This window comes from Balaenoptera ricei, chromosome 16 (assembly GCF_028023285.1).
Source record: "Balaenoptera ricei isolate mBalRic1 chromosome 16, mBalRic1.hap2, whole genome shotgun sequence".
Taxonomy (NCBI): Eukaryota; Metazoa; Chordata; class Mammalia; order Artiodactyla; family Balaenopteridae; genus Balaenoptera; species Balaenoptera ricei.
The window spans coordinates 14,427,784-14,437,081 of record NC_082654.1 but is presented as its reverse complement, the minus strand read 5'-3'; positions in this window follow the sequence as shown (position 1 = coordinate 14,437,081).

Sequence of the window (9,298 nt, the reverse complement as noted above, 5' to 3'; positions counted from 1 at the left end):
GTGATCTACTGAGAATGTTGCTAATGGAACTGGGGAGGTTGGTCACCTGACTTGTGGGGTAGATCCCTCTGTTCATCTGAATACCTTGATTGGTTTTGATATGCAAGTTTGGGGATGAAGTTGTAAAGGGAAAAAATTGATCTGCATAACAGAAGGAGAAAAAGTTGGGGGTTCCTGGGACAATTCAGGAGCAATTGTTGTAAAGAGATTAGAGAGGGACAAAGAAGACACCAGAGAACTAGGAAGAAGCACAACCTTCCTCAGGTTCCTTAAGTCTTTAATAATTTCTACTAATTTTCCAAAATACTTGGTGTGACTGTATTTTTTGTGAAAACTGAATTTTCTATAATCTTGATTTTCCTTGAGCATTCATCTATTCTTTCAATAATTAGTGATAAACTGCTATAGGCAAGCCCTACCCCCTTGGTGCTGAGGACACAGTGAGGATGAGACCCACTCCTCACCCTTGTGGAGATTACAATATACTACCAGGTCAGCAATCTATAGCCTGTAGGCCAAATATGGCTCACACACTAAAAATGATTTTTAAGTGGTTGAAAAAGAATCAAAAGAAGAGTAATATTTTATGATGTGAAAATTATATGAAATTCAAATTCCAGTGCCGTTAATAAAGTTTTATTGTAACATGGCCACACTCATTTGTTTATGTATTGTCTATGACTGATTTCACACTAAAATACAGAGTTGAGTTAGTTGTGGCAGTCTGGCCCAAAATGTCTAAAATATTTACTATCTGGCCCTTTACAGAAAAAGTTTTCCAAAGCTAGCATGTAAAGCAGATGTTAAATAAGAGATTACAATTAAGTGTAGTAAGTTACAATAAAGAAAACTCAGGATTATATGGACCACATAGCTTGTCAAACAACTCAGACATAATAGGTAATATGAGTTATCTGTACTAGTCAGATACAGAGTCAGGACTCTTTGCTTGTTGTAGAAACCCACCTTAAACCAGCCTAAGCCAAAAAGAGAATATATTGGTTTATGTAACCAGGAAGACCAGGGAAATTTCTGGCTTCAGAAATGTCTGGATTCAGCAGTTCAAATGATATTATCCAATTTGTCTCTTTTCTTCCAGTTTTTATGGCTCTGATATCTTCCTCCACGTTGGCATAACTTGAAGTAGACTCTTCCTATATGGTGGCAAAAACGACCGTAAATAATTCTAGACTTCATTGTACTTTCAGGTAAAGTGAGCCCCAAAGAGAGTAAGTATCTCAACTGTCTAAACAAAAACCTGGGAAGGATTCTGACTGGGCTGGCTTGGGTCATGTGCCCATCCACAGATCTCAGGGCTGCGGCTAGCCTGCAGCACGTAACTTCCTCTCTATGGTGGTGGGTGCAGTATAACCACCCAGCAGGGACATCCCCTCCAGGAGGGAGAACTTGCTGGGATAACAAAAATAAGAGATTCACACTGTAAACTCCCATCTATAAAAGTTTTTGCAAATGTTTGAAGTGTTGGGGAATATATAGCACTCCAATCATGGTGGTCGATGTAGTCTCAGAAAAGTAAAATTCTATGAAAATATCTAACATCGAATACAGAGATTGCATACTGATTGCCTACGGGGCTAATTCAGCTTACTGAACTATTCTGTCCAGCCTATTGACTTATAGTGCTTTGCTGTTGTTTAATTGAGCCAATCATTTTCAGCTTCTCTTTTAAAAAAATTGATTTTGGCAATACTAAACTTGCATTTCTGTATGAAAATAGTAGCCACCTTTTTTTTATATGTAGCAGCAGCAATTATTCCCTCAAGATGGAACATTTGCTCTTTCATTAGCCACAATTACTATGACTCCCTATTGTCTCTCTAACACTGAAGCCGATTTTAGTTGCCACCTGCACTCGTTTCTCCTGGAACAGAGAATAGTTACTCTATACCCTGTCTCCACTGAATGTGGGAACAAGATGCTTGATTCAGGCACAGTGGACGAGATCATGTTTTCTTGATGAAGTAAAAATTATTCCATATGTAATATGCAAACAAAAGATGTCTGTATTAAAAGAACCACAACTTAAATGGTTGTGAAATATGAAATAAACCATATGAAACCACAAAAAGTAAACCATGATAAGATCCAGGACTGCTATATGGAGAAGATGAGAAATGAAAAACTTAATCTGAAAATAGGACTGAAATGTCAACAAACAATTGTTTTTGAATATGAATAAAATATCTGATGCTACTATAAATGAGGTTATATATTAAGTCAAAAAAATACTGAGACAGCAAAAGCTTTTTTAATAGAGGACGATTTTATAAAAGAATACAGCAGAAATTATGTGTTCTACACAGAGAGAAGCATTTGTAAATTTAAGTCTTACTGGAAATACTATTGACCAGCAAACTGAAGTCAGGTCTTAGCACTTACAGAAAAGTTGCATTAAAAAAGTTAAATTGGTTGTAGCATTTTCTGTTACATGAAAATAGAATAGGTGATGAAAGCATAGATATAAATGATATCACATAGTCAGCTATATTAAATTGGTGATATTGACAAAAATTTTTGTGTCGAAAGATGAGAGGCTCTGATTGGAATTTAGCAAATGACTTCTCTTTGTCCATAAGAAAATTCACAAAATATAATGTACTTGGTCAGAATCAGTCAGTGTGATTCAACTCCTGAAATGGACAGGGTTGATGTGAAAACCTAAATTCAGGAAGGTAACATTTTCCAAGAGACATAGAATTTAGGCCTCCTGATTACATCATTTTCCAGGAATAGCTTTGTGCTAAATAATTTAAAATGTAGGGGCTTCCCCGGTGGCGCAGTGGTTGAGAATCTGCCTGCCAATGCAGGGGACACGGGTTCGAACCCTGGTCTGGGAAGATCCCACATGCCGCGGAGCAACTAGGCCCGTGAGCCACAACTACTGAGCCTGCGCGTCTGGAGCCTGTGCTCCGCAACAAGAGAGGCCGCGATAATGAGAGGCCCGCGCAATGCGGTGAAGAGGGGCCCCCGCTCGCCGCCACTAGAGAAAGCTCTTGCACAGAAACGAAGACCCAACACAGCCAAAAATAAATAAATAAATTTATAAAAAAAAAATGTAATATACCATGAAGGGGCAGTAATTAACAGTGTGAACTGGATAAAATCCCATAGCATGAAATCCAGATACTCCAGGCCTTCTTTTTATGAATTAGATGTATGCTGTGGTGGCCTGTTGTAGTATATGGATTTATGTGGCTGAGTGTTGAAAGATATTTTTGAACACTTTTATGTTATTCAAGAGAAAAAATCCTTACTCAATATCTAAAAATAAAAAGTGGATCAAAGTCTTGGCCTTTTGGGTTGATGTTAGAACCTATCAAATTTGAATAGTTCTCTGCAAAGGCATTCACAAACAGCTACACAAATGTATGATTCAATTTGCTCACTTGAAGTGTAATTGTACCTTTAAGAGAATAATTTGGCAGGGAATAATCTGGCCCATTACCCTACACTGAAATCATTTTCCTGAAATGAAAGGCATGGCTTGAACCACATTACCAAAGCTGTAGAGTTGAAATAAAACTCCAAAAAGATTCTCTGATTTTAAACTCTATGAAAATAAACTAACATTGAAACATAAGAAAGCCTGCCTTTATAATTTGATATTGATAATATGGAAAAAGCTACAAATTGAAGTTGTAGAACTGCAAAACAATAAGTAACTGAAAATTAAATACAGTGATGTTGGAATGTCATAACTGAACACTTGTCCAACAATAACCCTCATGTAAAGAGAGTCTATACATGTTAAGTAGCACTGGTGTTTGTAAATTCCATTTTTGCATATGAAATTAAGTAAATCAGATTATTGCACCCAGTTAAAGGATTTGTGGTTTAGGTTTACATGGTCTGATGGTGATATGTTAGGTTCAATGACAAGTCAAGAAGTAATAAATTATGAAAGAAAACTTAAGTAATGAAATATTTCTATTTTTTCAATGTTATTGTTTATTTTAAAGTTTCATGTGTCTCTAAAAAAAAACCGTACATACCTGTTTATATTAATACTACATTCAGAAAATATAAAGTAAATTTGGTTATTTTTCTGACACTTGATTTCTCTCACGTCTCATCTGCTTCACTTATTTCCGTGACTGGCTGGCCCTTGTAAGCATTTGAATGAGTAACCCCTACCTGGACCTAAGCCTCTATGTGATGCGCAATCATCCTTTGATGAAAGATTGTATTAAAGGGAATGGCCTGTATGGTGTCTATAAACAGATTCGGGAAGCAAGAATTTGTCAGTGTCTCCAGCACTGTCTAGGGGGAAAATGTACCTAACCAGTGGCCTCAAGGATATTGTTACTGTGGAGATAGATGCATCAGTCTTTTCTTAGATGGATAACAGTGGCCATAACTATCATTCAACTAGCTATCCTTGATCAGATGCTATGCTCACCAAGTAACAGGAACATTATTGATCTGGCCTAGGGGAGAGGCCATAATTATCAGGCACCAGAGTATCTTTTCTCCTTAGAAGTGAATTTTTCCCTTACACATTAATAAATTTGCTTTCCAGTTTACATAGCAGCGTCTTGTCAGTTTGGGTGCCTAAATCAGTTGCTAGGGCCTTATCGCCCTTAAGCGTAAGAACAGAGTAAGTGTCTTGACCCATAAACAATGGACCAGATCCTGCTACTTATTTATTTGTAACTCAGTGTTCTAAAAATGGTTGGACCATACCCATTACCGTTCAACTGAATTTATGTATGAGTATTTAGGAACAACAGTGAGAGGCTCCCCTACCACAATAATTTAGAAATAAAAGTAATCTTCGAAAGCCCACATAAAATGGATGAGCTTAGGCATTGGTGAAGACTTTTGGAGAAGTTTGGGGATTATTTAAAATGCTAATCAAAATAGCTAGTGAGTAGTTCCAGGAAAAGATGTTTATACTAATGCTTTTTTTTTTTTCTGCTGTATTTTAATCTAATCCAGTGGCTTTACATTTTGAAAAATGTACCTAGCAGGCTAGTTAAATATGAATTTACTGTTAACAGAAGTCACATTAAGGAAGATTGTAGACTGAGCTGCAGGGCTCCCAACCGCGGCCTGCAGCTGCCAGCGCTTCACTAGGTAAAGCACAGGCCAAGCGGGTAATGGCCCTGGTAGGCTTTTCCTCAATAAATTAATGTGAGTTTACATTCTTCTCAGAGAGAATTGGTGCTCTCTGACATGCACCCGTTAATATAAGTTAAGAGGCGAAGTAGTTTAATTATATATCACGCCACATAAGGCTTTATAACTTGTACCAAGACTGTCAATATTGGAGTGAATAAAAATTGAGTGACTGTGAAATAAGATTCTGAACAATTAATTTTAAAACCAGAATAGTATGAATAGCAAATGGAAATTATAGATGTATGTAAGTTTATTATATTAGTCCCATTTTTCTGGTTTGTATTATATAAAATAATTAAGTTTTACTTTAAAAAATCCATCATGATTATACTGGAAAGAATGTTGGTACCTGCCTTTTTAGAAATAGTTTTAAATGTGCTCTATTGGCTTTTTAAAACTGGTTGAATTCTCAGAAACATGTTTTAAGTAAATTAAGAATGTTTGTTTTGGGACTTCTCTGGTGGCGCAGTGGTTGAGAATCCGCCTGCCAATGCAGGAGACAGGGGTTCGATCCCTGGTCCGGGAAGAGCCCATATGCTGCGGAGCAACTAAGCCCGTGTGCCACAACTACTGAGCCTGTGCTCTAGAGCCCGCGAGCCACAGCTACTGAGCCCACGTGCTGCAACTACTGAAGCCTGTGCGCCTAGAGCCCGTGCTCTGCAAGCCCCCGCTTGCCGCAACTAGAGAAAGCCCATGCACAGCAACGAAGACCCAACGCAGCCAAAAAATAAATAAATAAATAAATAAATAAATTTATTTAAAAAAAGAATGTTTGTTTTAAGAGCTTGTGTTGGAAAATGATTTCTTACATTTCTGCAAGAAAAAAATATCTAATGAGCTGTGAGTGGAACAGAAAATCAGACAATCCTGTTTTTTAAAAAATCCTTACTACAGTGATAGTTTTAATAAAACCACAAAGCATTTGTTGGAAAGGATCTTGAAGGTCATGTATAATAGTTAACTTTCTACCAGATGTGTAAATCTCTCTTACGTCACCCCAAATAGTCATGCAGGCTCTCCTTGAACAGTGCCACTGACATTGGATTTATTACCTTTCTACTCAGTTCATAAATCTTACCTTCTGTCTGGTTTTAGAGCTCTTTATGTATATGATGTATGACTTCTACTAGACTGTAGTCTCCTTGAGGGCAGATTCAATATTTAAATCCCTAATATCCTGTTTATAATAAGTGTTTTCCCTGTAACAACGTTCTCAAATGTATTATTATTTTTTAAGATATTTATTTATTTATTTATTTGGCTGTGTCTTAGTTGCGGCATGTGGGATCTTCATTGCGGCATGTGGGCGGCATGGGGGATCTTTAGTTGTGGCATGCGAACTCCTATTTGTGGCATGTGGGATCTAGTTCCCTGACCAGAGATTGAACTCAGGCCCCCTGCATTGGGAGCATGGAGTCCCAGCCACTGGACCACCAGGGAAGTCCCATCAAATGTATTATTGAAGTAATCAACCAATAAGTTCCAATTTGGGGACATTCTACTTATTAGAAAATTGCTCCCTAAATTGAACTCTTCAACTTCTGTCAACTGGTCCTATTCCTTTCTGAAGAGTCTCCTAGCCCAAGGGTGGGGCTTCATCTCTAAGGTGAAGCATCTCCTTATTATTGCTTCCTTGTTCTTCCCTTCCACAGTGAGGGGTTGGGGTGGGGTGGGGAAGCTGATCTCAGTTTATGGGTTTCTTTGAAACAACAGTGGTATTCATTTCCCTCTTGCCGCTGCAAGGTCTCAGGTTTGACTGGACCTAAATCAACCCCTTTACTCACCAAAGCACGCTTGTTCTTTGGTTTTTTTTTTTTTTTTTAGTTGCAATTCCAGTCATGCTCCGTTCTTAAAATTACTTCATGATGTCCTGCTCAAGAGAAGAGTTCCTTTCTGGATGGTGCCAAGAGTCAGCACCTGGCTGTGGTAAACACTAGGTCAGTATAGATGGTAAGAAATAATCACTTTAGGGTGGTTTTATGGTTACAGCACCAGAATTATTGTGAGAGAGGTCCCTCCTCCCCTCAGGAGAAGAACTTGCACAAATATCTGTGAATATGACTCTTAAAATTCAAAGCATAGACTGTTTTAGAACCACAAAAGACATTATATTACAAAGTTCAATTTCCTCATTTTATAGACAAGGGAGTCACACTCAGGGTGTATTGTCCTAGGTTAGCTAGCTAGTGGTGGTATGAGAAGCAGAGACCAACACCCTTTATTTCTATTATCTCTGTGTCCAGAGTACTTTCTCATACAGCTGTCTTACGATGTCAAATTAGGTTGTCTTTTCTGTATCATGTACTGTCACATAAAATTTAAATATAAAATCCACCAGAGGGAAATAAGTGGTTTGGTTAAAATGTGTTCTGTGATTTATCATGTAAGGAGCTTAAGGGTATGTATTCAATAAACCTCAAGTAGTAGCATGTCATTCTGTCTATAGCAGCCCAAATACTGACTCTCTAGTGAAAAGAGAAAACCCAATTGTCTTCAAGTTGCCCCTAAGTCATCTTTTTCTCAGAAAATTTAAATTCATTAATGTGGCAACTAGACATTTTGGAAATATAGAAGCATAAATAAATAAAATTGAACTAGTTAATGAAATAATCCAATATTTAACCTGATTAGAGGTAAATAGTCAGATAATTTCCAATTCAGGGCTTGGGGATGATTTCACATAGTAGGTAATACTTGAGCTGGATTTGGATGGAGGATTAGGGGTTTACCCAGTAGAGGAGGGGGAGTGAATGGTGTTGCAGAAATAGCAAAAATGAAGGCACAGAGGCATAGACACAGCTAGCTTGTTTGCAATGTTCTAAGTGGTTCCGCTTGATGGGTGCTTAGAGTGAGAAGCAGTGGGAGAAGCACAAGGGGGCAGTATCAGAAAAGCTATGCATTACATGCTGATGAGTTCGGACTTTATCTCATAGACAAAGCAGGGTAATGGAATGATCAGATCTGTGTTCTAGAAAAAAACTGTACTAATCAGGTATCATAACAAGCATACAAATATATAGTCTTGGCTTTCAAGTTTACAGTTTATTAATGGAGATGAACAAATAAGTAACAGGAACATTTTTACAGTTATAGGAAGGATAAAAGGTAATTATTTGCATTATTTACAATAGCGAAGATATGGAAACAATCTAAGTGTCCATTAATGGATGAATGGATAAAGAAATTGTGATATTTATATACAATGGAATATTTTTCAGTCATAAAAAAGAAAGAAACCTTGCCATTTGCAACAACATGGATGGACCTCAAAGGCATTATGCTCAGTGAAATCAGTCAGACAGAGAAAGACAAATACCATATGATTTCTCTTTTATGTAGAATCTAAAACAAAACAAAACAAAACAAACAAAAAAAAACCAAGCTCATGGATACAGAGAACAGATTGGTGGTTGCTGGGGGAGGAGGGTGTGGGAGAAATGGGTGAAGGGGGTCAAAGATAAAAAGGAAAAAAAAGCAAGGAAAAAAAGCACATTGGAAATTGCACAATATTAAAAATGGAAGTGTAAAAAATGTTATAAGTAGGGTAAAAATAATACAAGAGTCAGTGGGTATCCATAAACTGGAGAAATCTTATATGACTGAGGGGAATCAGCAAAAATATTCATGAAAGAGATTGTCACACTTGAGCTGGTCCTTGAGTTATAAGAATGATTTTGCATGTAGAGAAGTGGGAGGAAGGACCGTCAAGGTGGAAGAAACAGCATGAGCAAAACCTCAGCCGGTCAGCGGGTGCAATGGATGTGAAGGGGTATGAACTTGAAGGCTCAGAAGCTAGACTGAGGAGAGGATAAGGAGGTCCTTTATGCAAGTTAAACAGTTTGCTTCATTCAGTAAAGACATCTGAGGAGAATGTGATTAGAAATGTGATTCAAGATGGATGATCTGTAAATAATGTCTAGAATACGTGATTGAAGAGACAGAAGCCTGGGACAGCAGTGATATTTCAGGCAAGAGGTGAAATCCTGAGTGGGGATTATGACCATGTGTCTCATAGTAGGAAATGAATGAGGGAAACACCAAAAAGGAAGCATCAGCAGAGTCCGGTAGGACTCTCTGGAAGCCAGGGACCTTGAGAGTGTCAAAGACAATCTGGACATTTCCAACCAATGACACAAAGAATAGCAGTTCCACTTCA